Raw genomic sequence first — 27842 nt, forward strand, 5'->3', positions numbered from 1 at the left:
TAAGACGTACTGCAAGAGACCCTGTGTTGCGGACGGGTTGTGTTCCCAAGTCTCCCTCAAGAGGTCCAACACCCCATGGGGTCGCCGCCCATAGAGGAGCTCGAACAGGGAGAACTTCGTGGACGCCTGTGGGACTTCTCGAATTGCCAGTAGTAAAGGAGGGAGCAGCTGGTCCCACTGGCGGAGGTCCTGGGTGGGGAAACGCCGCAACATTCCCTTCAGGGTCCAGTTAAACCGTTCGACCAATCCATCAGTCTGGGGATGGTAGACCGAGGTCTACAATTTCTTAATCCCCAGTAGGGCACATACCTGACGGAACAGCTTAGATGTGAAGTTGGTCCCTTGATCAGTCAGTATCTCCCATGGGAGGCCCACCCTTGCGAAGATCTTCATGAGCTCCGCAGCGATAGTGTGGGCGGTGATACTTCTTAAGGGGATGGCCTCGGGGCAGCGGGTGGTGTAGTCCATCAGGATGAGGATGTACTGATGGCCCGCCTTACTTTTTGGAAAAGCCCGACCAGGTCCATTGCTACCCGCTCAAATGGTACACCTACGACTGGTAACGGGACCAGGGGGGCCTTCCGTACCCCTGCCGGGGCTGCATGTTGGCAGTCCGGGCATGACCCACAGTAATCCTTCACCTCATGGTGGACTCCGGGCCAGAAGAACCTGGCCAGGACCCTGGCCACAGTTTTTTCTGCCTAAATGGCCGGCAGCCGGGATGTCATGGGCAAGCTTCAGGACCACCTGACGATGAATGCGGGGGACCACGAGTTGGGTCTGGACCTCTTGGGTCTGGGGGTCTTGGTCCAGGTGGTAGAGCCGCTCGTGGTTGAGTTCAAACCTGGGCCATTGGGTGGTGCGCCACGTCTCCACGACCTCACCATCCACCCGGGCCAGCTGCTCATAGGCAAACCGGAGAGTAGGGTACTCCCTTTGATCCTGGCTAAAGTCCACCAGGTCAGAAGGAGGACCGGCCATTTCCAGGCCATCCTGCCCGGGGGTGGGACCTGGGTCAGCTCCAGGGTCGGAGCTCGAGTCAGGTCCTGTCTTTGTCTCAGGCAGGGCTCCCTCAAAGGCCTCTTTGGTGGGTAGGGATTGGAGCACCTCGACGAAGTCTGGCCAGTCACGGCCCAGGATCACTGGATAGGCGAGGGATGACGCCACCGCCACATTCATTAACTGAGTTGCTCCATTCATCGTGATGGGGACCCGAACCCTGGGGTACGATTTTACTTCTCCGTGGATGCACTGAATCCGTACTTCCCCAATGGTCTGCTTGGTGTCCGAGAAGAGCGCCTGGCGGACAAGGGTCTGCCCACAGCCCGAATCAACTAAACCCACCACGGGGACCCCGGCGACTTCCATGGGAGCTGTCAGTTTGGCCACAAAGGTTGGACGGGCCCGTCACTCCCCAGTGCACACCAGGCCAAAGTTGCAGTCCATCGCAGGACAGCCCTGTTGCAGATGACCCTACTCGCCACATCGGAAACAAGGTCCTACCTCTGGGCGCGCCGGCCGCGTGGGGGCGCCAGTGGGGCTGCAGAGTTGGCTGGGGCCCAGTGTTCGGGTTAAGCGACCAGGGCCGGAGAGTGGAGTGGGCTCAGGGCATCGGGAAAACTCGGTCTTGCCACCATCTGGTCATCGGGTATGGTGGGGTGCGTTGGTTTGGGAAGCAGGCCCCCTCCTTTGACATTTCTGTGCATTGGGTCCAGGGTTTGGGGGGCGGGCGGCCGGCCCTATCGGGGCCTCTGCCTCGAGAAAGTCCTCCATAAGTGCGACAGCCGTGCTCAGACTTTGTGGCCGGTGCTGCAACACCCAAGCCCTCCCCTGGGGCGGGAGGATGTGCACGAATTGTTCGAGGATGACCTGTTCAGTCACCTCAGCTGCGGTTCGACGCTCGGGTCGGAGCCATCAGGTACCTGTGTCCTTCAGTTCCTGGGCCACGGCCGGGGGTCTGGCACCCGGTGGGTAGACCTTTTCCCGAAATCACCGCCGAAAAGTCTCCGGGGTAATATCGAAGGCATCCAAGATAGCCGTTTTCACTCGAGCATAAATGCCGGCCTCATCATTTGGGAGCCCACAGAAAGCCTTCTGGGCCAGCCCCGTCAGATATGGAGCGAGGAGGGTCGCCCATTGGTCAGGTGCCCAACCAGCCACTGAGGCAACCCGCTCGAAGGTCACCAGATAGGCCTCCGGGTCATCCTCAGGCCCCATCTTGGCCAGACGGATTGGTGGGGCGGGAGGGATCGGAGAGGCTGCCCTCTCCGGTTGAGCCCCACCATGGCCCGGCCACAGAGTTGCAAGCTGCTCAGGCAGGGGAGCGCCGATACAGGTTGGTAGCGCACAGTTTTGCCACCCAAGGCCGGTTGGCCGGGGTAGGGGAACGCAGGCCCACCCAACTCCCCTGCGTTCCAGCCCAGGGCCCTGACAGTGGCAGGAGCCGAAGGTCCCGCCGCTCGGTCAGTGGGGGGCCATCTGCGCCCGCTGACCAAACATACCCCCCCCCACAGTGCAGTTCTGCCCCTGGGCTACTTCCTACCCGGTCTCTCAAGCGGGTCTCTCCGGTCCCTCCAGCTCGTCCGGGTATTCCGCCGCTGGCAGCTCCAGCTCCCCCTCTGTGTCAGACTCACGCTGGCCTGGGCTACAGCCGGGCTCCTCCAGGTCCTCCGGGTTCTCAGTGGCTGGCAGTCCTGGTCGCCACAGGCCTTCCTCCCGGTCAGGTTCCTCCTGGCCCAGGGCCTCCCCTGGGTCGGCAGCAGGATCGCGAGGGAGCAGCCTGTGCCTGTCTCCCTCCCTGGCGCTCTCCTCATTGGGCAAAGGGCCCCACCTTTATACTTCCTGTCCCACCTCTCCCCTTTCGGGAATTGGCGTAAGCTTGGTCTGGCCCAGCCCACTCAGGCTGAGAGGGTGGCTCTTTACCCTCTGGTTCAGAGGGGAGCAACCCTGGCTCCCTACACTTCCTCTCTACCAATCCTCGCTGAGGCCTCCAAATTCTGTTACCCGGGGTTCTTTCAACCCAAAGCTGTTGAAAACTTTTACTCTGTGCGAGGTGGTGTCAGGAAATAAATCAGGGGAGACATGGCCATCAAACCAATAGATGGCTGGCACAAACAGGACAACACGAGTGCTTTCACTTAAAGCTAAACTTTACTTAGTCTCAAGCACTTATACACACGTCTGCAAGAGGTTAGTAAAACACCCCCAACCCTTGATAATTACCAAAGCTGAGTGTGGCTGTCGAGTGGCACAGCTGGGAAACACAAGATGCATCCAGAGAGAGAGAATCCAGTCCTGAAGAGTCCCACTACCTCAAACTTTTTCCCCTTATTTATATATTAGTAATAGAATGACATATCCCTTAAAGCAAACTTGTTAAGCAGTTTCAATGGTCAAGCAAGAGGTTCCTTCTGATTATCGATTAACCAGGTGTGGGTTTTTCCAGAGTTTGCAGCCTTGAGGCCCCAATAGACATTCCTGGGGCACATCCTGCTCTTCTAAGATGCATGTATCAGCAACTTCAACACAATTCTTATCAGGAAGGACGCAGGGTCAAGCTGCCCTCTCTGTGGCACCCCCTCCTGCCTTGGTTAAGCTAAGCCTGCTGACTTGGCTAATGTACAGCCTGCTGACTTGGCTGCTTTTAGCAAAAAGCCATAGTGGTTTCAGGCACTTTACTGGTTTGCCAAAGTCTCCCCATACAGGTTCACAAGTGATTCTTTAAGGTTCAGCTAAGCTTAACCAATTTTCTATAATGGCGTGTTGGAGTGTGGAGTTTCTTCAGGCCTCCTGAATGAGAACAAAAGCCAAAATGTTTGTATTGAGATTGATTTATAGACAGCAATACTTTAAAAAAATTGCATGGATAATTGGCCTGGTTAGTTGGGGTCTGTCACTGCTAGGTTTCAGCTGCCAGAAACTTTTGTTTCCATTTGGTAAGCGTATTATTCATATTTTACCAATGGAGAAATTAAGACAAAGAGTGTACGTGATTTAATCAAAGCCACAAGGAGAGTCAATGTCAGAGCTGGTATTAAACACGCTGGAGTCCCTTGCACTTAGAGCTGTAGAACATATAGTCTCATGTGGTATTAAGTTTCCTTTTCATTATTTCCACACATCATACTGACTGCCCAGCTGAGGAACCAACAGTCCTGTAGGGAGGGGGAATTTGCAGGGAATCTTAATGCCAGTTTGCCCAGCACTGCTTCATGGTCACAAACTGATCTGTGATCTTTGCTGAGATCAGAGGACTGCCACGTATTACAGAGGCACATTCTGGGTGGCTGTAGGGCATTGTAAGTAACTGGTGATCTTTGGAGAAAAACAGGGACAAACTTTTCACTGTAGCAATCAAGGTAGACTTTCAAGAGGATCTGCAGAAAGAAATGGGCCAGATATTTATGTTAAAAATAATGAAAACTGAGATTCATTCAAATTGGGATTTTGGGGGATGAGGAATAGTCTTCAGTCTTCATGTGCACAAGTGACCAGTGCTGGGTCAGTTATCTGGGTGGGCCAGTGATTTTAATTGCAACTTACTGTAATATAAAGAAATTGGATAGTAGCTGTTTAAATAGTTTGTGATCCCTCACAAACTACACTGTTTATGTTTCAGAAGCCACCAGGACACTGCTAAAGCATCCATGTGTATATATATAGTGAGGCCTTGCCTGTTGTATATAGTTAGTAAACAGTTATTGGTCCCTTCTGTTCCCCTGTGGTTCCTTCGCATAATACATAAAAGACTGTAACAAGAAGGAGGGAGAAACATTATTATTTTTAACCTCTGATGATAGGACAAGAAGCAATGGGCTTAAATTGTATCTAGGGTGTTTGGGTTGGGCATTAGGAAAAAAAACGTCCTAACTGTCAAGGTAGTTAAGTACTGGAATAAATTGCCTAGGGAGGTTGTGGAATCTCCAACATTGGAGATTTTTTGGAGCAGGTTAGACAAACACCTGCCAGGGATGGGGTCTAGATAATAAGTAGTCCTGCCATGAATGCAGGGGAATGAACTAGCTGACCTCCTGGGGTCCTTTCCAGTCCTACGATTCTATGATTCACGTTACATCTGTTGTATACAGAGCAAAACCCAACACCTTCCTACAACATATATTAATTTTTATTCTAGATAATTGTAACTTGACCTCTTTGAAGCCATTGACACCATGCAAAGAGATTCCTACTCTGAACTTGGGAAATTCTGATTTTCCTGCGGTAAAATCCTGGTCCCACTGAGGTCTATGGTAAAACTCCCATTGACTACAAGGGATAGTATCAGAGTCTCCCACTCTGCAATCACTCCTGCACATGCTTAACATTAAGTATACAGGTAGTTCCAGTAAAAGTTAAGCACAAACATAAGTGTTTGCAGGATTAGGTCCTAAAATATTGTCCCTTACACTAGTCTATTGAAGTTACAATACCATATTTATGAGTTGGCTTTACTGAAAACTTTCCGCTTGCTCACTGAGCAGGGGCATTAATCAAGTATCATATTCGTAACAAAACAGAATATAGTAGTAGTAATAATGAATATAATAGTATGGAATTTGTTCCCCCCAAAACAATTTAAAGAACTATAAAAAGGACTGAGATTATCATACTGCCATAACAGTCTTTTCCCAATTAATGGGCAGCAGGGTGAGGGGTATTTTTAATGCATGGAGAAAGTTAATTTTTTAGGACTGCCAGAACAATGACCCTTTAAAACTGGAAAAGGGATTGTTTTGTCAAAACCAGACTGGATGATAATCTGAAAAAAACCCTACCTTTTTAAGTATGTTGAGGTGGCAAGTCCCCACTTGAAAATCCTTACTTTTACCATCAGTGGTTAACAATCCTAACATATTATTACTAAATGAATTAATGATTTGTTGAACAAGTGAAAACTCAAAACTTTCTTAGGCTTTAGGCAAAGAGCTTTGATTGACTGCCAGTTAATTCAGAGCTGAATGACCTAACTTAACAAACTTCACTCTGGCTCCCATAGTATTTGTTTTATTAGCTTCCATAAACAGGCAGATAAGGTACTGGATACATTCCAAGAGAAAATCCTTTTAAAAATTGGAAGCTGACAGAGCCAAGGAAGTATCCAGAAAGCAAGGGCATAGAGTTGACAAAGCATCCAGTTCAAGAACTGTTAAGAACGAAACAAGGTAATAAACTTGAAGAGAGAAGAGAAAGTGGGGCCTGATAGAAGACTATATCTTCAGGACGCATTGCAGAATTTAGTTATAGCTAAGCGGGTGTCAGGGTCAAAGGCTCTGGCTCAGACTGTTATAAAGAGGGCCCAGCTCTTCAGTAGTGTGGGTATAAATGTGCCACCCACTATACAGGATTCCTTGTACATATTCAAAGAATACTGAATAGAAAGAAGGGTTCTCACAACCCCTGTGAACCTATGGGACCATGACTAGCACACATCTCATACCCACACAGTGCAGTTAAGCTATTTTATTACTTAAACTGCAAGCACCACTTGCAAAGTTGGATAGGTCAGGCTAATCTATCCAATGGGGCGATGGAGTTTACTGCAAGTATCCAACTAGCTTCTCTATGCACACTCTGGTATAAACTTTCTCTCAACCTAGCTGGGAGACATTTCAATTTCTTTCTGATGGTAGAAACAGGAAAAATTGTGTCTAAATTCAAAAGAGCAAGAAGGAGGGTGTGAGAGAGCATGCTGTTTCATCAAATTCCCATACCCATAAGTTAGATTTTGCTGCCTGTGGAAGTGTTCCGGTACACAGGATTTTACTTATTTTAATTTCACATACTGATATCTTCAATTTATATTCCTACTGAATCCTGCTCCAATAGCAGTCACTGCATCCAGCAACAATGGAGAAGTTTGGTAATTCTGCTGTAAGAAATGGAAGAGGGATCTGTCAATGCCTTAGATGTGAAGGGAGGTGGAGCTAGAGAGGAATTAAAAATATGACAATGAGGTGGCAAAGCTTGGAGACACTTAATGTGGCATGGTGTCAGCAGTGATAGAGAAAGGGAGAAAAGAAGGTTTGGCAGAAAAGCAAGATTCAGTTTTGGTCATTGGTACACAGTCATTGGTACACTATGATAGCACCCAGATACTTCAGTTGTGCTAGGTGATGCACAAGCATAGACACGGGCCCAAACCCTCAAAGGCATTTGAGGCCTAACTTCCATAGATTTCAATGGGAGGTAAGTGCCTAAATACCTTTAAGGATCTGGGCCATGGTTCCTTCCCCATTTGATATGGTTTTGAAACCTTCATATTAACAAACTGAGACGTAGGACTGAAAGGTGAGGGAAATGTAAAAATATGGGTCTGATTCTCTCCCTACACAAATTTTACATCAGCGTAGCTCTAGTCATTTCAGTGGGTCTTTTTCCCAGATACAGTGGGTTAAGCAAGAATTGGTGGCATATCTTCAATGTAGTCAATAGCTGACTGTTAAATATTCTGTAGTGTGTAGGACTATGAAACTTTTTGGTTCCCAACCAGAATTTGTATTTTCATTGCTTGTCACAAAAAAAGTTGTAAAATGTGTAGGTTCTAGAAGGCTTGAGACTATGACATAAACTTAACCTGAACTTTTGCAAGAAGTATTATGGCCACAATATTACCCCAAAAGGTCACATTTGATAATATATTTTGTATATTTATTGAGGAATCATGACATGTATCAAATAAGCAACCACTTTGGAAAGTAATAAATAAAGTACAACAGTTTTTCAATTGTTAGTTCCCTTGACTTGCTATTAGGAAGTAATAAAAATCATCCAGCTTACATGTAAGGGTGAATGTAAGGGAATTTATCAGCTTTTGTGTGAGCTGTATCACTGCACTGCAGTTTGTCAAGGTAAAGAACATTTTGCATATGGGAAGAGGTCTTTGTTGCTCATAAGACTATTATTCCATCTCTGAAGGCATTTATGCTCTTTGCCTAAGCTGATTTTTTCTTGTTTCATCACATACAACATTTCTGACTAAATTAACATAATTTTAAATAGGCATCCCTTAGCTGCTCTTATGAAGTTTTTCTATTAGCTGAATAATCTAATTTGCCTGACTTCTGAAATTTCTTCATTCAGAAAGCCTTCCTTCACTGAGTCATTATAGCAGTGTCAACTTTAATTTGAACATAAAAAAATTCTGGTGCTTAAAGCTGATAAGAAAAACTCTTGAATAACCACAGTGACACAGGCTATATTAATAAAACCTTCTCTTCCCTTCTGCAAGCCTAGGCGCATTATTATTTATTATATTTATTATGGTGTATAACATCCATTTTTCCAAGACATGATGGAGTCTTACAGTAGCTCAGTAACACTTAAAGTGTGACAATATTAGTTGGCTTGCTTTTCCCCCATAAAAATATCTTTTTTGTTTGAATAGCATGACTTGCCTAAGAACAAAGAAATTCATGCAGGCTGAACACAAGTGATACATCCTGATGCAATATCATAATCTAAAGAATAAACTGAAAATTGCCAGCCATGTTTTTCCCCCCAGAATATTATGGATCTGGTCATTAAAAATGAAGCTTTCTGAAAAATAAGCTCTCACTTCCATAAAAGTAATGCTAGTGATCTTATATGTATAGGCCTTTCTTTAAGGACACCTCTCAGGAAGAGTCCTTGCCACTTGCTCTTTAACATGGCTTGTGTACTTCCACGAGGGGCATAGCTACCAGTGCTGGGAGTGTCTACACTGGTGCTTTAGAGCTAAGCACTGTGGCCTGAAGCTGTAGAGGTTAAGGAACTCGCTACTGCCATCTGTTGGTAAATGAGGAAAAGAAGCCCGGAACTCCAGTGGCTCCATAGGGGAGGGAGTAAGTTATTGGTGCACGAGGGGAAACAACTGTCTGCCATGGTTTGGTAGTGGAGCCCACCACAAAATAACAATGTCCTCTCTTCAGCCTCTTGTAGCCAGGCTCCACTATCAAACCACGCCAGACAGAAGTTTTGATTCAGGTGAGCCCCTATCAAGGGTGCATTCTGTACAGTTCTCTTGCCCCTTTGTCACTCAGCAATAGTTTGTTTCATTACGCTTAAAATCAAAACTTAACTGAATTTGACCCAAATGACCCAAAGCATCACATAATAAAGTGCAAATGAGGCCTGGCTGAAGTTTGTTGTTTCCCCTTGTTCAGCAATAGCTTACTCTCTCCCCTGTGGAGACACTGGAGTTCTGGGCCTCCTTTCCTCATTTACCAACAGATGGCAGTAGCGAGCTCCCTAACCTCTACAGCTTCAGGCCACAGGACTTGCACAAAGCAACTTCCAGTGGAATAGCTTGAGATTTAGGCTTGTCTACACTGGCACTTTACAGCACTGCAACTTTCTCACTCAGGGGTGTGAAAAAACACCCCCCTGAGCGCAGCAAGTTTCAGTGCTGTAAAGTACCAGAGTAGACAGTGCACCAGTGGGTGTCGCGCTCCCAGCGCGGGTAGCTACGCCCCTCATGGAGATGGTTTTTTTTTAGAGCTGCCGCGACTACACAAGCCATGTTAAAACACTGCCACGGCTTAAAGCACTACGCGTTGCCAGTGTAGACTAGCCCTAAAGCTAAGTCAACACTAAGGGGTGAGTTTCCCCTGCTTCTGTGCACACACTCAGTGAGCTAGCATGCATAAAAATAGAAGAATAGCCATGGTAGCATGAATAGCAGCAGCAGAGAGCACAGCTAAGCCCAAAACAAAAGCCTGAAACCTGTACATATGTATTCAGTATGGCTCAGCCATTCTTCCGCTGCCAATCCCCAATCTACTGTGGCTACATTGCTATATACTTGAGCTAGTGAAAATATGTGTAGATGAGCACCCCTAGCTCACAGTGTAGACATCCCTACCACACACCCCTAGCTCACAGTGTAGACATCCCTACCACACACCCCTAGCTCACAGTGTAGACATAGTCTAAGAGGCTTTTTAATTATAATATTGTAAAGTACTCTGTTCTCTTTGGATAAGAGATGAGGGTGCATCTGCACTGCAAATATTATATATTGTGACGGGGCAAGGCCAGATAGCTATAGAAAAGTAGTGGGAGATAGATAAATTAGCTCCAGGCTAAACAAATCCCTGGTACCAGGATAAATGAAATGGAAGCTGTTCCAGGTCAATTAAGACACCTGGGGCCAATTAAGAACTTTTCAGAAGGCAGGGAGAATGCTAGGTTGATTGGGATACCTGAAGCCAATCAGGGGCTGGCTGAAACTAGTTAAAAGCCTCCCAGTTAGTCAGGTGGGTGTACATGTCAGGAGTGTGGGAGGAAGTTGCACTGTTGGAGAGGCTGAGTAGTACACACCATATCAGGCACAAGGAAGGAGGCCCTGAGGTAAGGGTGAAGTGGAGCTTGAGGAGGGGAGGGCTGCTGTGGGGGAAGTAGCCCAGGGAATAGTACATGTCACATTTCTAAAAGATCAGCTACCATAGCTGATACTATTAGGGTCCCTGGACTGGAGCCCGGAGTAGAGGGTGGGCCTGGGTTTGCCCCCTGATTAATCACTGAGACTGGGAGACAACAGAGACTGTGCAAGGAAGGATAACTTCTCCTCACTGGCTTATGATGAAAATGGCTTAGTAGACTGTGACCCTTGTCTCTAGAGAGAGAAGGGTTATGTGGAGGGTCACAGTGAGTCTCTGAGGCTAGCGAAATCTGCCAGGAAACACGGGACCCACAGATGCAAGGACAGAGCTTTGTCACAATATGTATAACCATCCCTGCAGCAGCAAGTCTCAGAGCCCTAGTCAGAGTTGAGCTCACAATGCTCACACTATGGGAATGTCTGCATTGCTATTTCTACCCTGCTTGGAGTGGAGTCTGGGCTCTGAAACCCAGTAAGGGGGAGGAGCTCCCTCATAACTTTTAGCCTAATGGCTAGGATACCTACCCAGCATATGGGAGATACCAGTTCAAGTGCCCTCCTCAGGAAGGGGGAGAAGGGATTTGAACAGGAACTGCCACCTTTCAAATGAGTACCCTAACTGCTAGTCCACAGAGTCATTTTTTCACTGGCCCAATTAATATTTAATTCAAGTGTAACAACTTCAGAAGGAGACACTGAGAGACTCCCCACATCACAATATCCCATAACTAGTAGTTATGAGCCTCATTTGAGAGGTGGCTGATCTCTATTCCTCCTCAGGAGAAAGGCAGGAACAAGCACCAGGGGTCTCCCGTGTCCTGAAGGAGTACTCTATCCATCAAGCTAAAGAGAGGTCATCCTCCCTTCCCACTGATCTTGGCTCATGGAAGATCCATTTCACAGTCATATGAAACTGTTCCATGCTGGTCTCCTTTGAGGGTCACTGGGCTTGTTTTGCCACTGCAGGAACTCCACACTTAAAGCTGGGGGTAGGAAGAATGAAATGAGCCTTTCCTGCTGTCTCCCTCACACCAGACAAGGGCAAAAGAAAGTTTGAATTCTCTCATCTTTAGTTCTTTAGACCAGTGTTCAGTTTAACCTTCAGCTAAACGCCATGTTAAAATTTCTATTCAATTTCTCCCCCTTCCACCCTCCTGCCATTTTGTATGCACTTAGGTATACAATGCAATCTTTCTTCCAAGAAAGTATAAGAGCCTGACTGCAGAAGAGGGTCCATAGTCTTATATCTGGGAAATAGGTGCCTAACTCACCTTGAGAGACAGGGTTTAGGACACACCCTCTCCTTTGACTGGCCTAATGGCTAGCCTAGGCAACTCCCTGCTCCCCATGCTGGCTTTTTTGAATCACATTCTTAGGTGCCTAATTCTCCCTTTTCTTACATAGAGAACCTGAGCACCTAATTCAGGGTTTGTGAAATCCACTCAGTGGCAAGGTGCCTAAAAGTTGCAGTGCTCAGTATTGCAACATCCAAGTCCCCTTTGTGAATCCAGCCATTTGTATCTTATATCAAACCACCAAATAGGGAAATGGGCAGTCATTTAAGGTGCTATCTTTGTTCATTCTCAGTCTTTATTCAGTAAAGATATTTAAAAGAAGAAAGTGATTAACAAGCTCTTTAAAAAAAAAAAGAGCAAGAGAGAGTGTGACTCGGGATTACAGAGAAGCTGGCAAAAGAGCTGTTTATTTCCTTGGCATCAAAGTGCCACAATCTGTTCCTACAAATGGAATACCTTCTCAGACATTGTTTGAGGAACAGAATGGCTGGAAACAAACTAAGCCTGTGGCTCAATCACAGGAATAGTTTTATTTGGGGGAACAAACATCAAACAAAAAGAACAAGCAGAAAATATTCAACCCAACAGAAAAGAAGCACTTTCATCTGACATTAGTATTTCTATTTCCATGTCTTGGACTGCAGTGGTCAGCAGTCCTCTCTGAGATGAACATCTTGTGGAAGAAGAGGCATTATATTTAAATCAGATATTCCATCAGACATAGCTTACTTAAAGGCACAATACTGACTTCCCACTGTATGTCATGCATATAATCAGATTGCTCCTCCATGGCATTAGGAGATTTCCCTCTTTCACCTTAAAGAAAATAAAGGCCAAAGGAGGAGATGGCCTCTCAGAAGTACATTTCTCTCCTTCTGCTATTTGTTCAAGACAGTTGAGTTATCACTGCTATCATACGATAGCAGCCATCCATTTGGCAACACTAGCTGCACTTACAGGGACTTGGCTAGACCAATGTGGCTTCATTGGCTGCCAAAAGGATTAGCTCTCAGGACACAGGTTAATGTTTATATGTTCCTGGAAGTTAAATCTCCTTCCTCCTTGATCAGCTAGAAAAGGAAAGGGAACACAACTTTTTAATCATGCTCCACTACACAACTGCCTGTCTTCCTTGCTGCCTTCTGTGGAGTTTCCACAGCTTTACACACAAGTACATACACTACATCATCTTATTATATATGGTAAAGTTCATCATTCTTAAGAATGGTAGGAGAGAAAAGAGCACAATAAAGATAATGGATTTCAAGAAGCATAGCAAACTTAGGGACTTGGTAGGTAAGATCCCAGAGGAGTCTAAAGGGAAAAACAGTTTGTGAGAGTTGGCAGTTTTTCAAAGAGACATTATTAAGGGAACAAAAACAAACTATCCCACTATGTAAGAAAGATAGGAAGTATGGCAAGAGATCACCCTGGCTTAACCAGGACGTCTTCAGTGATCTGAAACTCAAAAAAGAGTCCAACAAAAGTGGAAACTAGGTCAAATTACAAAGGATGTATATAAACAAATAACTCAAGTATGTAGGGACAAAATTAGAAAGGCCCAGGCACAAAATGAGATTAAACTAGCTAGAAGACATAAAGGGTAACAAGAAAACATTCTACAAATACATGAGAAGCAAGAGGAAGAGCAACGACGGGGCAGGCCCGTTACTCAATGAGGGGTGGGTGGGGATAACAGAAAATGTGGAAATGGCAGAAGTGAAAATTACTTTTTTGCTTTGGTTTTCACCAAAAAGATCAGTAGTGATTGGACATCTAACATAGTGAATGCCAGGGAAATGAGGTAGGATCAGAGGCTAAAATAGGGAAAGAACAAGTTAAAAATTACTTAGACAAGTTAGATGTCTTCAAATCACCAGGGCCTGATAAAATACATCCTAGAATACCCAATGAGCTGACTGCCATCATAGTTGAGCCATTAACGATTATCTTTGAAAAGTCATTGAAGACGGGACAAATTCCAGAGGCCTAGAAAAGGGCAAATATAGTGCCAATCTATAAAAAGGGAAACAAGGACGACCCGGGGAATTCCAGACCAGTCAGCTTAACCTCAGTATCCAGAAATATAATGGAGCAAATAAATAAGCAAACAATTTGCAAACACCTAGAATATAATAAGGTGATAAGTAACAGTCAGAATGGATTTGTCAAGAACGAATCATGTCAAACCAACCTCATAGCTTTCTTTGACAGGGAAACAAGCCTTGTAGATACGGGGGAAGCAGTAGATGTGTTATATCTTGACTTTAGTAAGGCTTTTGATAATTTCTCGCATGACAGTCTCATAAGCAAACTGGGAAATACAACCTAGACAAAACTAGGGAAATATAACTGTAAGGTAGGTGCATAACTGGTTGGAAAACCATTCCCACAGAATAGTTATCAATTGTTCACCGTCAAGCTGGAAGGGCACATTGAGTGCAGTCCTGCAGGGATCAGTTCTGGGTCTGGATCTGTTCACTATCTTCATTAGTGATTTAGATAATGGCATAGAGAGTACACTTATAAAGTTTATGGATGATACCAAGCTGGGAGGAGTTGCAAGTGTTTTGGAGGATATGATTAAAATTCAAAATGATCAGGACAAACTGGAGAAATGGTCTGAAGTAAATATGATGAAATTAAATTAGGAGAAATGCAAGGTACTCCACTGAGGCAGGAACAATCAGTTGCACACACAGAAAATGGGAAATGATTGCTGAGGAAGGAATACTGCGGAAAAGGATCGTCAGAGTGGATCACAAACTAAATATGACAACAATGTAACATTGTTGCAAAAAATGCAAATCTTATTCTGGGATGCATTAGCAAGATGTTGTAAGCAAGACACGAGAAGTAATTCTTCTGCTCTACTCCACACTGATTAGGTCTCAATTGGAGTACTGTGTCCAATTCTGGGTGCCATATTTCATGAAAGATGTGGACAAATTGGAGAAAGTTCAGAGAAGAGCAACAAAAATGATTAAAGGTCTAGAAAACATAATTTATGAACGAGGATTGAAAAAATGGGTTTGTTTAGTCTGGAGAAGAGAAGACTGAGAGGTGACATGATAACAGTTTTCAAGTACAGAAAAGGTTGTTGCAAGAAGGGAGAAAAGATGTTCTCCTTTATCTCTGAGACTGGACAAGAAGTAATGGGCTTAAGTTGCAGCAAATGTGGCTTAGTTAGGAGAAACTTCCTAACTGTTGTTGGCGGGAGTCCAGCTCCCTCCTCCCTCTCAGTTCCCAGACGCAGGTCACTGGAAAATAACAGCCCAGAGTCCAATCTGCAGGCAATTCAATGAGTTTATTGGGGCTAAACAAGCAAGGATATTCCGAAGCCCTTCACACAAGTCAGCTTATATCTATATGAAGACAGGGTTTAACTATATTCCGAACCCTTCACATCAGTCAGGCTTATCTCTATATGCTGATAGTTTTCCTCTTTCCCTCGCCCAACTACAGTTCTATACAACAATAGAACCCCTTCTTCTTCTAACCCCTAGCTCCACATGCTGATGGAGCTTCCTCTTCTTGACAAACTGAATTATACTTGTAATATCCCTCACTTGGTACCACCCCTTCCAATATAAATAGTCATGTTCCATTCGGAGGGGGGTGAGCCTTGAGTCTGGGGGCAATAAGACCATCTCTTTGTACCTGATGAGAGGCATAAGGAGCAGGGTTACTTCTGGCCATGGTCACTCTCTCGCAGACTTTGTGTCTCTTCCTTACAACTGTCAGGGTGGTTAAGCACTGGAATGAATTGGCTAGGGAGGTTGTGGGATCTCCATCATTGGAAATTTTCAAGAACAGGTTAGACAAACACCTGTCAGGGATGGTCTAGATAATACTTAGTCCTGCCATGAGTGCAGGGGACTGGACTAGATGACCTCTCGAATTCCATTCCAGTTCTATGATTCTATGATTTGTTATCTACGGTGCACAGCACTGGCTGCAGCAAGGTATGTATAGTTACATGCCATGGTGAAAAAAAACATGCTGTGTCCACTGGCAGTGAAAGGCTCTGGCACCTTCCTATTGCAGATAAAGGAGCTCTCAGAGTTCTTCCCCACTCCCTTCCCTTTCCAGAGTCCTTCTGGGAAAAGAATCTGGTAGTGGAGAGGGAATGGGACATTACACTGCTAAAAATAACTTTTGTAGATGGGGAGACACTGCTTGGGTATATAGCAAGCCACATAGGGTACATACTTAAGGTTTTGAGGTGTCTATTCTATTCACCGTCTATAATGCTATTTTTAGCAGTGCATGTACTCTATATGCCACAGTAAGGAGAGTGCAATGTAGATACACACACCTGCAGTCAAATCAATCTTCCACCCCTCCATTTGTTATCAGACCCCCAGGAGACTCCGTGCATTGGATGGCCCAACCATTGCCAAAGCTCACATACACTTTGGTCCCTGGGAGATGGTTTCCTACTATCACTAAGAATAGGAACATTTAATTGTTCCCTCATTTAGCCTGCACTGAAGGCAGCTATCAAGCCAACAGTTTCACAGACATGGTGTGGTTGCCCAATCCCCTGTAATACACTGGAAAATCAATGCATACTGTAAATAAAGTGGCTAGGTAAAAAATTGAAGACAATCATAACATGCTCAAGAAAAGAAAACTATATTCCATGGATAAACTATTGGTTGTGAATTATTCGCTTATGTGCCCTGCTGTTATAATGATACATTCTTAGCTTGTGTTTTTCCCTCTTCTCTGCCAAACTATATAATCCCCTGGTCTACTGAGATTCAGAATTTACTGTTCTGTAAAGTATTAATTCAAAACTAAATTGTCAGGGATTAGAACATTATATTCTCACAGCTGGGACTACAATGCAGGGTTGAGGTTTTAATAAAATGGATTATTTTGGTCTAAGAGTGTCCAAACTGGTATATACTCAAAGTATCAGAGCTGATCAAATGCATTATATGGTAAATTTGCCATGTTTTCATTGTGAAAAAAATATTCAACTTTTTTTATTTTAGACCAGTTCCATAATGCTATACAGACACATTCTTCATCAAGTAATAGCAAAATTCATTATGCAGTTGGATTGTTAGTTTTTTTAGAAGTGTTTGACTAGTTTACCTAAGTAACTTTGAAGGAGTGGCTACCACTTTTTTGCTTTGTGCTATGATTTTTAATAGGGCTGTCAAGCGATTAAAAAAATGAATCATGATTAATCACGTGATTAAAAAATTAATCGTGATTAATCGTGCTATTAAATAATTTAAAAAATCAGATTTTTGAATGTTTTATACTTATACTTATGTTTTATATTTAAAATATATTGATTTAAATTACAAAACATAATACAAAGTGTACAGTGCTCATTTATATTGATTTTTATTACAAATATTTGCACTGTAAAAACAAAACAGTATTTTTCAATTTACCTAATAAAAGTACGGTAGTGCAATCTCTTTATCATGAAAGTTGAACTTACAAATGAGAATTATGTGCAAAAAATAACTTGTTAGGATATAGATGTTCAAGCCTGTCTGTAAAGGCCTATACTTTAAGAATTTAGGTATATGTTTATCATTTAGCTAGTTATAGAGTTATAAAAGAAAGAATCTGTGTAAGGGCCTTCTCTATTGTGACAGTCTGAGGCCCTGTTCTTAGGCTAAGGCCTTTGGCCAAGCAGCAGAAGCAGCAGTAAGCTGGGAAGCAAACAGTCACATCCTCACATTCCAAACTAGTCACATTGAAATAAGGCAATCTGGGGCTGTTAGGAAGGTGATCTGATTTATCACCTCCAGAGAAAGGGAAGAGCTTAGAAGATGTAAAAGGAAATGAAGTGAGCTGTAGCTCACGAAAGCTTATGCTCAAATAAATTTGTGAGTCTCTAAGGTGCCACAAGTACTCCTTTTCTTTTTGCGAATACAGACTAACACGGCTGCTACTCTGAAATTTAGTCTGATAGTTTTCTGTCTGGTAAGAACTCACTTATCAATAGACACAGCTGGGAAACCCTTATGTCTTTATAGATGTAGTTGTGAAATCCTCACTTCTGTATTGTTTTGTCATTATAGTTCCCACTTTGCTGTGTTTATTTGCATGGTCTCTCACCCCTCGTCCCCTCCCTCACTCCAACCCCCTGTCCCAGCCCAGAACCAGCACCCCACACCCAAACTCCCTCCCAGAGCCTGCACCCCTTGCTGCACTCTCTGCTCCAGACTCAGCCCGGAGCCCACTCTCACACTTCAAAACCTTTGGACCCATCTCCCAAGCCCAGAGCCTTCACACCCTCCTGCACTCCTCCCCCAAGACGATGAAAGTGAGTGAGAGTGGGGGAGAGTGAGTGAGGGATGGAGGGAGGGCGGGGGCTGGAGTGAGCCGGGGGTGGGGCCTCAGAGAAGGGGCATGGCAGGAGCTTGGCCTTGAGGAAGGGACAGGGCAATGGTGTTTGGGTTTGTGCGATTAGCCAGTTGGCAACCCTAAGCATGCAGGCAAGAGTCCCAACGGGGGACTTAGATTCGTTGTTACCATGATTAACTCTAGGTGCCTAAGCATGGAATTCACTGAAGCCACCATGCTGAGCAGAAACTGCTTAAGCTAGCCACTAGGAAGTGCTGAGGAGAGGGGTGTGGCTTATGCCCCACATCTCAAAGGGACTTAAGCAACTATGTTTGGGTCAGAGAAAGGCATCTCCCTCTGCTTGTGGTTTACAGCCATGAACCCTCTTCTGGAGTTAGGTGCCTAAGCCCTTTCTTGAAAAAAATCAGTAACTGTAGGGAGGAGATGGTAACCCTGCGTATAATGTTTGGCCCAGTGGTTAGAGCACTCAGGCAGGAGGTGGAACACAGGTTCAGTTCCCCCTCTACTTGATTTAGAGCACAGATTTGAACTCGCATCCCCCAGCAGAGTGTCCTAACCACTGAACTATGGGATATTTGGAGGTGCATCTCCCTCAGTTGCTCTTGTTGAAACTGTTCCACATTTTATAACCCCCTTGATATTTGTAAGTGGGGGAATGGTCCCACTATTGTGAGGAACTTTCCTGGCTTTTACACTATACTGATGGAATTAGCTAGCCAAAGGATCTGAAGTCCTCACTCCCACTCCCTTTCCCCAGAGGCCTGCCTGACCTCAGGGACTCTCCTTCCTCACTCCCATGCAGCAGGGTCCTCATAATCCTCATAAGGCTGGGCCCAGGATTCCTGGGGGACTCGACCCCCAGTCGTGTCATGGTCACTTAGGACAGGGATAGGGTGTCCCCACTCTGGGGTGCTCTCTCTCTCTGCACTGGATGCTTCTCTGACACATTGATCACTATATACAGTTCAAAGGAAATACAATTTATTAAACAGCAACTAAGAAAAAAATAAGGAAAACAATGGGAAAGGCTAAAGGAAACAAGTAACCCCACCCTGTGAGCATGAGCAAACCACAACAGCAGTCTTGGGAAGGTAAGGGAAGTTCATAGTCTGTTCCTCACGTATTCCAGGCCTCCTTTCCAGGCTCTGGCTGTGCTGTAGGTATGCCACAGATTGGACATTTGCTCTGGAGGTGGCCACATGACCTCATGTTCTAGTCAGCAGGACCCTTCTTCCTGGCATCGGCCCTCCCATCGGAGTTACAACCCCACACCAAGTCCAGCCAGCAAGACCTCTTGGCTGGTGACATCTCCCTGCGATGGGCCCTTGCTGCCCAGGATCCCTCTTGCTCTCCCCAGCTGCTCACTGCCATTGGCCCTGGCCTGCTCCAGCTCCACTCTGTCTCAACACTGCTGCTGTTCTGCTCCAGCTCAGCTCTCTGGTTTGCTTCTCTGGCCCCTCTGGCTCTTGCTGCTGTGGCTTTGCTCTCAGCTCAGCTCTGCTCCTCTCTGGCTCTGACTGGTGCTGCTCTGCTCCCAGCTCAGGTTGGGCACGTGCTCTCCCCTTTGCTGGGCCCCACTCTGGCTCACACAGCTCACTCTGAAGATGGTACCCAGGGCTCCCGATTCCCCCTTTGGCCTGCCTGCCCTGTCAATTGGGCTGACCTGGGGCATTGGCATATTGGCCCTGGGCACTGTCAGTCTCAAGGTCTTGATTTTCCATTGGCCCTTTCTTTTGGTACTAGGAGATGGCCAATCAAAAAAACCAACTAAGTTTTAGTAAAAGGCCAACAATCCCCTTTCCTATTGTTACTTTAATGTAGCTTTCAAGTATATAGAATTCAAACAAAGCCCATGAAGCTACCAAGATGCAAGTTCAGTCCCACTGCTGAAGCACGCAAGTATCATTATAGCCCATCCCTGCCTCCCTTTTATTTCTCTATTTTCTACAATCTCCAAACCTGCAATAGAATATGCATGGATAGATACACCTGTGCAGAGCCCTAATGACTTTCATATAAGTTTAGATTATAAAATAGATTAATAAATGTTAAGGCCAGAAGGGACCATTAGATTTAGTCTGATCGTCTGTACACATCATAGAAATTTACCCTAGGGCACATCTACAGTGAACATGAAAATCCACAGCAAGGAGTCTCAGAGCTATGGTCAACTAAGTTGGACTCATGTTACAGGGCTAGCCATGTAGATGTTCCCACATGGGCTGGAGCCCAGGCTCTGAGACCCAAGGAGAGGGGTGGGTCTTAGCAGCTAGAGCCTGGGCTCTGATATCCACCCCCTACTTGGGTCTCAGAGCCCAGGCTCCAGCCTGAGTGGGAACAATCTATATGGCTATTTTTAGCCTTGTAGCATGAGCCCAAGTCAGTTGACCCAGGCTCTGAAATTCTCTGTCTCAGGGTGGGGTGTGGATGTGGGCAGTATAGACATACCCCTAGTTACCCTTGTATTGAGCCCAATACCTTGCGCTTGACTAAAGCACATCTTCTAGAAAGGCATCCAGTCTTGATTTGAAGACATCAAGAGATGAGAATCCTCCATTTCTCTTGGATGCTTAAATCACCCTCATTGTTACAAGTCTGCCTGATTCTAATCTGGCTCTGTCTGCCTTCAGTTTCCAGCCATTGTTTTTATGCTTTTCTCCTCTAGATTTAGTGCCTGGTATTTTCTCCATGTCTTGGTACTTATACACTGCAATCAAGTCACCTCTCAATCTTTTTGACAAGCTAAACAGTTGAGCTCAGGTGTCAGTGTAAAGCATTTTCTTCAGACCTCAAATACATCTCAAGTAATTTTACACCTCAGTTTTTGTGGCTCTCTCATCTGCACCGCCCACAATTTGTCAACGTCCCTTTTTTAAAAATATGGACATCAGAACCATACATTGTACTCCAGTATCAGTCTCACCAATGTCAAATACAGAGTGACTGTCTTCATATTTCTGTAAAGCAGTTAGCACGCTGTTTAAACTACACCGATATCTAAGTAATTAATTTCTGGAATTATTCCCGTATACCTGTTTTTCAAGGAGAATATTTGTTCTCTCTTGTGCGATAGAGCCTTAATCTATTAATTTTACAGAGAGAAAAGGACATTATTTTTATCTGCTTTATTGACTATTGCATTTATTTTCCAAAAATTGTGTTTGGTATCTTAGTCACACCTGATCTCACTAATTATTTCTAGAGCTGCATTAATTAATAAACAGGTAAGTGAAGATAGAACAGAAGAACCTGATCTTGATGTTAATTTTATTGCTCATGAGGCTTTTTATATAAGTTATACTTATTTGAGGAATAGAAATAGTTTTTCCATTCTTCTGAATGAGTGCTTGTATTCTATTAAAGGAAATAGCTTATTAGTTTCTGCTGATGTATTATTTTTATGGATACTGTAGGGATAATTGTTTGAAAAGTAAACATAGCATATGAACAATGAGTCATTGAAAGCTGTTATACAGAGTTCAGCAGATGCAGAAAACTGTGAAGTTTTATTTTTTTTCTTTTTGTTTTTAAGCTCTGAAAGTTAGAATTTGTTAGCTCCTTGGACTGTAGAATCTCTCTCTATAGAAAGCAATTATTGGAGTGCTTTGTCACAGAGGCATAAGAGCTGACACTGTATGGCCTTATCCTTCTGATGATTCCATATGCGTGGCCCATTGGTATCCTCCCCATTTGTACTGGTGACATGCTGAATAGTGAACTTTTAAAGGACAGTGTTATGTACAATAATTTGTGTATTTTCCAAGTAGAAGTGAAATGTATCGAAGTATATTTCAGAAGCACACAGCATGAAACAATTGCAACCGCAACTTTTACAAGTTTGAGACAAAGTTGACATTTATGCTATAACCTTCTGACAAGGAGGAACTCAATGTACTTGGAGGCAATAAAAGATCATTCTGAAAGATATGACTAACTTGAGAAGTACTGGCAGTCTGATGAGATTTTGTGCTATTTCTGTGAAAGAGAGTGATAGGGATATTTATATACATTATACCTAGCAAGATAATGTTTCTACTCTAGTATTCTAATACTAACGGTGAATAGCAAACTGTGAACGTTTTCTATGATTTTTATTTTGTTACCTGCCATAACCAGTTCATTAAGGGATCTGGAAAAGGGTAAATTGCCTGATCTTATTAGTGATGAACAATTAGCCAGATGGTATTGCCTGCAGTATATATCAAAGACTTTTGTAAACCAGCAGTATGTTAAATTGTGCAAACAAGTTCCCTATAGTACAATTCTTATTTGGGCTCAGGGAAACAGCATCCTCAAAGGATGTTATTCTGCCCAGTTTTGTTCAGTGTTGAGTTCCAAGATTTTTTTTTAATGGTACCTCTATCCATATTAGACCCTAAACCTGCTATTTTTGATAAATTGGCATCTGTCGATTCAATAGGTTACTTAGAAGGAAGTATCCACAAGAAACACCTGGTTTACCACAGCTATTGGTATTTCATTCAGCAACACAAGCCTGGAGGGCATGGCCTCACAACTTCTTGTTACATTAAGGGATATCAATGTATGTAGATGTGATGGTTTTGGCTTTGCAACTCCAGTATGTGGCCAAGCTGGCCTGGAGCCATTAAATGTGACAGATGAACTAGCCACCGCTATCTCGTTCGGTGATGCTTACCATGTAGTGATGTCCAGCAGTAAAGTTGACCTATATTACGCATGGACAGTATAACTAATTATAAGGAATTTATGTATGAAACCTCATTTGTGATGTTCCTACTCAAATTTATGTTTTACTCTTCATGTACAAAGTGTTTTGGGTCAAACCCTAATTATGCCTGTTCCCTTCCAAACTAACACAATGACTTTGCTATGCAAAGTGAGCTCCATCACCAGGATGAACCTGTGGAACATATGCTGCTAATACATGTACGTATTGATCCATTAATCTTAAAAAAAATTAACAGATGAAAAGACACCTATATTATTCAGATTAGCAGTGACATGCACAAAAGTCTTTGAATAATCTCATCCATGATGGTGATTTGGAAATACTTGTCTTTAATACATCTGTGATGCTGGAAGACAAGATGTCAGCTCATGCCAAGGCCCATAGGTCTCAACTGAACTCTGACAAATAAATAGCTGGAATCAATCTGGTTCACCTGTGTTAGCATTGTTAAAATTGGTATAATTCTAATAGTGTTTAAACTTCATCAGATACTTCTAAATTGCTTCATGCATTAATCTCATATATGTATCCCCTGTTATAAGATAAATATTTAGGTGTTTGCTCTGTAACTCTAAGTCTCTAGACAGGGAAGAAGCATTAACATGTGTGAAATACTAGTTTCCAACAAGAGATGTGATCTCCTGCCCAAAAAAGGAGGCCCATCAACACCAGGCAAACTATTATTCAACATAAGGGGACAAGAGCATTTCTTAATTGCTGTCCCCTGCCCTCCAAGAAGAGGAGACATGCAAGTGAATTCCAACAGCTGAATTTGCAACTTGAAGCAGAATTGGAGGGGGAGAAGAAAAAAAGCCCTGACAAGGAGGAACAATATTTTTTATACTGCTTAGACTCTGAGGGGGCAAGCATAAGTAAAAGATCCCCAGTGCTTGACTGGTTAGCCCTAAAGGATATATGGAGCTTGCTCATTATAGAAGCTTCTATTACTTTTTTTAAATTTAAGATGTGAACTTAACCTTGTATATAACTCTTATTTCCTTTTCTTAATTAATAGTTTATAAAAGGATTGGCTATAAGTGTTGTCTTTGGTGTGAGAGCTAAAGTGTGATTGACTTGGGGTAAGTGACTGTTCCTTTGGGACTGGGAGTAATGTGAATACTGTCGCGCTTCTTGGTGTAAGGGGTCATCTATCACAAAGGTAAGCTCATGTGGATGGCAAGATAGAATAGAGTACCCAAGAGCACTGTCTGTGAGTCCATGTTATGTCTCTTAAAGTGCCTGAGGAGTTTACACTTGATAATTGGGTTCTGAAATCAAAGTATAGAACTCAACCAATTTGGTGTTTGTGCCCTGCCTCTTAAGAATCTGCCCTGAAGTGCTGCTTATGGTCTTCAGCCACTGCAGGACAGTTTGGCAGCATGGAGAGAGGTTATTTTTAAGGCTTTAATTGTTTTTTAAGTAGTATTGATTTTACTTGTGTTGATTTTGTTCTGTCACTTACACAGTTTGCTGAAAAAAACCCCACACTTCATTTAAATGCCTTAACAACAGCTACATATATTCATTTTTCAAAGATGCCATGCTGATCTTAAGTCAGTGTGACAAGGGGGATAGACACAGATAGCAGGCTTCTAGAAGGCTTTGTATTCTCAGCACTTATGCTAACTATGAACGAAACTACCAACATGCTTTGCACTCATGCTAAGTTTATGATGAATTATATGTAACCCCTGTTTAGTATGCAGAACCTTTCAGAAGTGATGCCAACTATCAGTGTTGGTTACCTTCTGGGGATAATTGGTACAGGTGCCTTTAACTAGATAAAATGCTAGATAAATATGGTTCAAGTGCTCGAAATAATTGAGGTGGAAGCCTCTGTACCCTGAAAACAGAAGGTACAGAGAAAGAGAAGAGAAAAAGATCTCTAATAATTGGTTTATTTTCTATTTGATGTAAATAGATGGGGTATAAAAAATAAAACAAATTTGGCTTATGAGTTTGGAATAGATTAAGCTGCAAGTCTGTTCTCTGGAGAGGTAATGTATTAACTTTTGCTTTTCTGTAGTGTGCTGATTTGCCTTTGATGAATAAAACCAGTTGAGCTGAACTATCTGATGTCTCATTGATCAGGAATCTAAATCAAACCCTCTTACACTTAGTCAGACAAAAGTCCATTGAGGTCAATAAAAAATTGTAAAATGTATTAAAATGAGATAAATTATTTCTTTCCTGGCAGTTTACATAACAAGCGGAAAGCAATAAGAGCTGAGGCAAGATTAGTAAAGTGGAAAGACTATAAAATAGCTTGTTGGGTAAGTGTTATGTACAGTTCCCTTTGACTCATGTAATGAGGAGATACTTCAGCTTCTGTAAAGCAAAATGACCCAGTAATGTTTTGCAGGTAATTCAATCAGTTCATAAATAAGAAGTTGATCATTAGTTTTCCCTTCTATTTTTAAAATCCTTTGGGGTGAGTAAATGATTTTTGATATTTTAAAAAATCCTTTCATGATTATAGTCCTGAACCTACAAGGGTCCATTGACTTTAATGGAGCTCCTCACACTGCAAAAAATTAAGCACATGCATAAGCCTTTGCTGATTGGGGCCTATGTCGCTACTGATTTTAAGATGCTGGCACAAGTCTATACATAACTATTTAGAGCTATGATAAAGCCGTGTAGACTGAAGACTTGAGCCTGGGGGTTGAGGTGAGTCAGGAAATCCCAAATTCTAATTCTGACTCTGCTGCAACTGTGTGGCCTTAACTAAATCACTTTACCTTTCTATCTCCATTTCCCCATCCACCTCACAGAGGCATTTTAAGGGTAAGAAGGTTAGTGCCTGTTCCAGGCTTTGAACAAAGTGTTACAAAATGTTTTTTATTATTATCTTTGCCTAACTTTGAAACCATCCTGAGCCTTCATTCATAATTAGTCTAGCCTCTCCCACTCCCCACCTCCCCAACCCCAGTTTAACTTCCATGAACTTGTTATGCTCATCTAGAGACTTTGGGCTAATCACTCAAGTTGTTATTCAATTTCGTATACATTCCTTTCTCAGGCAAAATCCCCACTGAAGTAAGGACTTTAAGAGTTACACTGTGATATCTAGGGGAGCATGATCAATTTTAAAAGTTCACACAACTGGTGCTTTATGAAATTCATTTAAATTTTGGATGAAGTTTCAAGCTGGAATACTAAGCAAACAGGGCTTTTTCCTTCAAATGCATAGTTCAAGACAACTCACAGGTGTAAAGTTACTCATGTGCATAAGAGTTTGTAGCTACAGGGTCAGAGTGTATGGCCTATAACAGGGGTGGCCAACCTGAGCCTGAGAAGGAGCCAGAATTTACCAATGTACATTGCCAAAGAGCCACAGTAATACATCAGCAATCCCCAGCAGCCTCCCAGCACCTCCTGTCCACCGGCAGTCCTGCCGATCAGTGCCTCTCCATCCCTCCCCATGCCTCCTGCCTGCTGCGATCAGCTGTTTTACAGGGTACAGGAGGCTCTGGGGTTGAGGGGGGAGGAGCAAGGGCGCAGCAGGCTCAATGGAGGAGGCGGGAAGGGGCGGGGGTCTTGGGATAAAGGGTGGAGTGGGGTTAGGGCCTGGAGTTGAGCAGTGAAAAGTTGGCCTCTATAGCTCCAGTCCTGGAATCAGCACTTATGCAAGGAGCCGCATATTAACTTCTGAAGAGCTGCCTATGGCTCCGGAGCCACAGGTTGGCCTCTCCTGGTCTATAAAGTACAACTTTTAATTACCATTTTAAGTTAGTTGACATAATACATATCTAAAAATCTATACGGCTAGACTTCCTTCCTCCCCGCTCCTTCAAGAAAACTAGGAAGTGATGAATGCCTAACTATGGTATTTATAATGTGTTTGTATTGCCCATGCAGTACAAAATACTACCTAATAATTATGTTTTACAGAGGTTTAGATGTATCTTCTCATTACATGAGCTGCATGAACCCATATATCACACTTATTCCACAATATGTTCTATACACTTTCCACTTCACTCATCTTTAGAAATAGGGTAGAAGCTCTTAGAACTCTGTCAGGGTAATTGGCCGTTGGAATAAACCACCAAGGGAAGCAGTGGATCCTTCATCTCTGGATGTCTTTAAAACTGGATGCCTTTCTGGAAGATATGCCTTAGTCAAACAAGTTATTGGGCTCAGTATAGGGGTAACTGGATGAAATTCTCTGGCTGGTGTTATATTTATGATGATAAATCTGCCTATGTCTGTTGTTTCTATCTGTAAAACCTACCTACTTCATGGGGAAATTTGAGTATTATTCCCACAAATTTCTGATTGAGAACAAGAGAGGAATAAGTTTGAAGTGGAAAATGAACCATTTTTTTCCAAAGACCAGTGAATTAAAAAATGTACCTCTGCCCACAGCAAAGCCCCAGTTGCTAACAAACAATGCCCTGTTTTCCAGTGTCTGATGCTGTGTGTCATCTGCAGCTATGCAAAGCGGGTGCAGTCACTACATTCTGCTCCAGTAGTGTTTTACTACCTCTTTGCTGAGATGTAAGTTGCAGCGCAAGCTTCTGGAGAAGCAGCCTCTCTTCCACCCCCGACCCGCATCTTCACCTAAGGTATCTCTCTACATTAGATTAATCCAACATTTGAAGTTGTGACCATTAGCTACAGGAAGGCATATTTCAGAAGGGATTTAATCCAGCTCTAAGCAATGATATGGAGGCAACATCCTTTGTTGAGGGAGCCATGCAAACAAGACAAAGCCATTCTCTCTGATTCAAGACCCCATCTCCTTAATCCATTTTTAATTTAGATGGGCTTTTAAGGCTGTCTGTGGCTTACTAAACAAACAGTTTCTTCCATTCCTCCAGGGAGAGCATGCTTTTGATGGACTCCATAAAACACGCTGAACTGGAATCTTTTGGAGAGCTGTAGAAGTGATCATTTGTAATCAGATCCAGAAAGTTTATGCTGATGGAAATGGGAGGCCCTGTGGAAAACTCATATTCTTCAGCCAAAAATACTTGTGTTTTTTTTTTTAAATTCCTGAATCAGTATTAGTTTGTAGTTGCAAGTTGTAGAAGGCTGCAGACGACACTTTATTTCTAGTAAATAGAGCCCAGTATTAGTAAGTTAGTGTAATAATGTTGGTACTGTACAAAATAAAAGGCTGGTTATTCTCTTT

Source organism: Lepidochelys kempii, chromosome 3 (assembly GCF_965140285.1).
Source record: "Lepidochelys kempii isolate rLepKem1 chromosome 3, rLepKem1.hap1, whole genome shotgun sequence".
Classification (NCBI taxonomy): Eukaryota; Metazoa; Chordata; order Testudines; family Cheloniidae; genus Lepidochelys; species Lepidochelys kempii.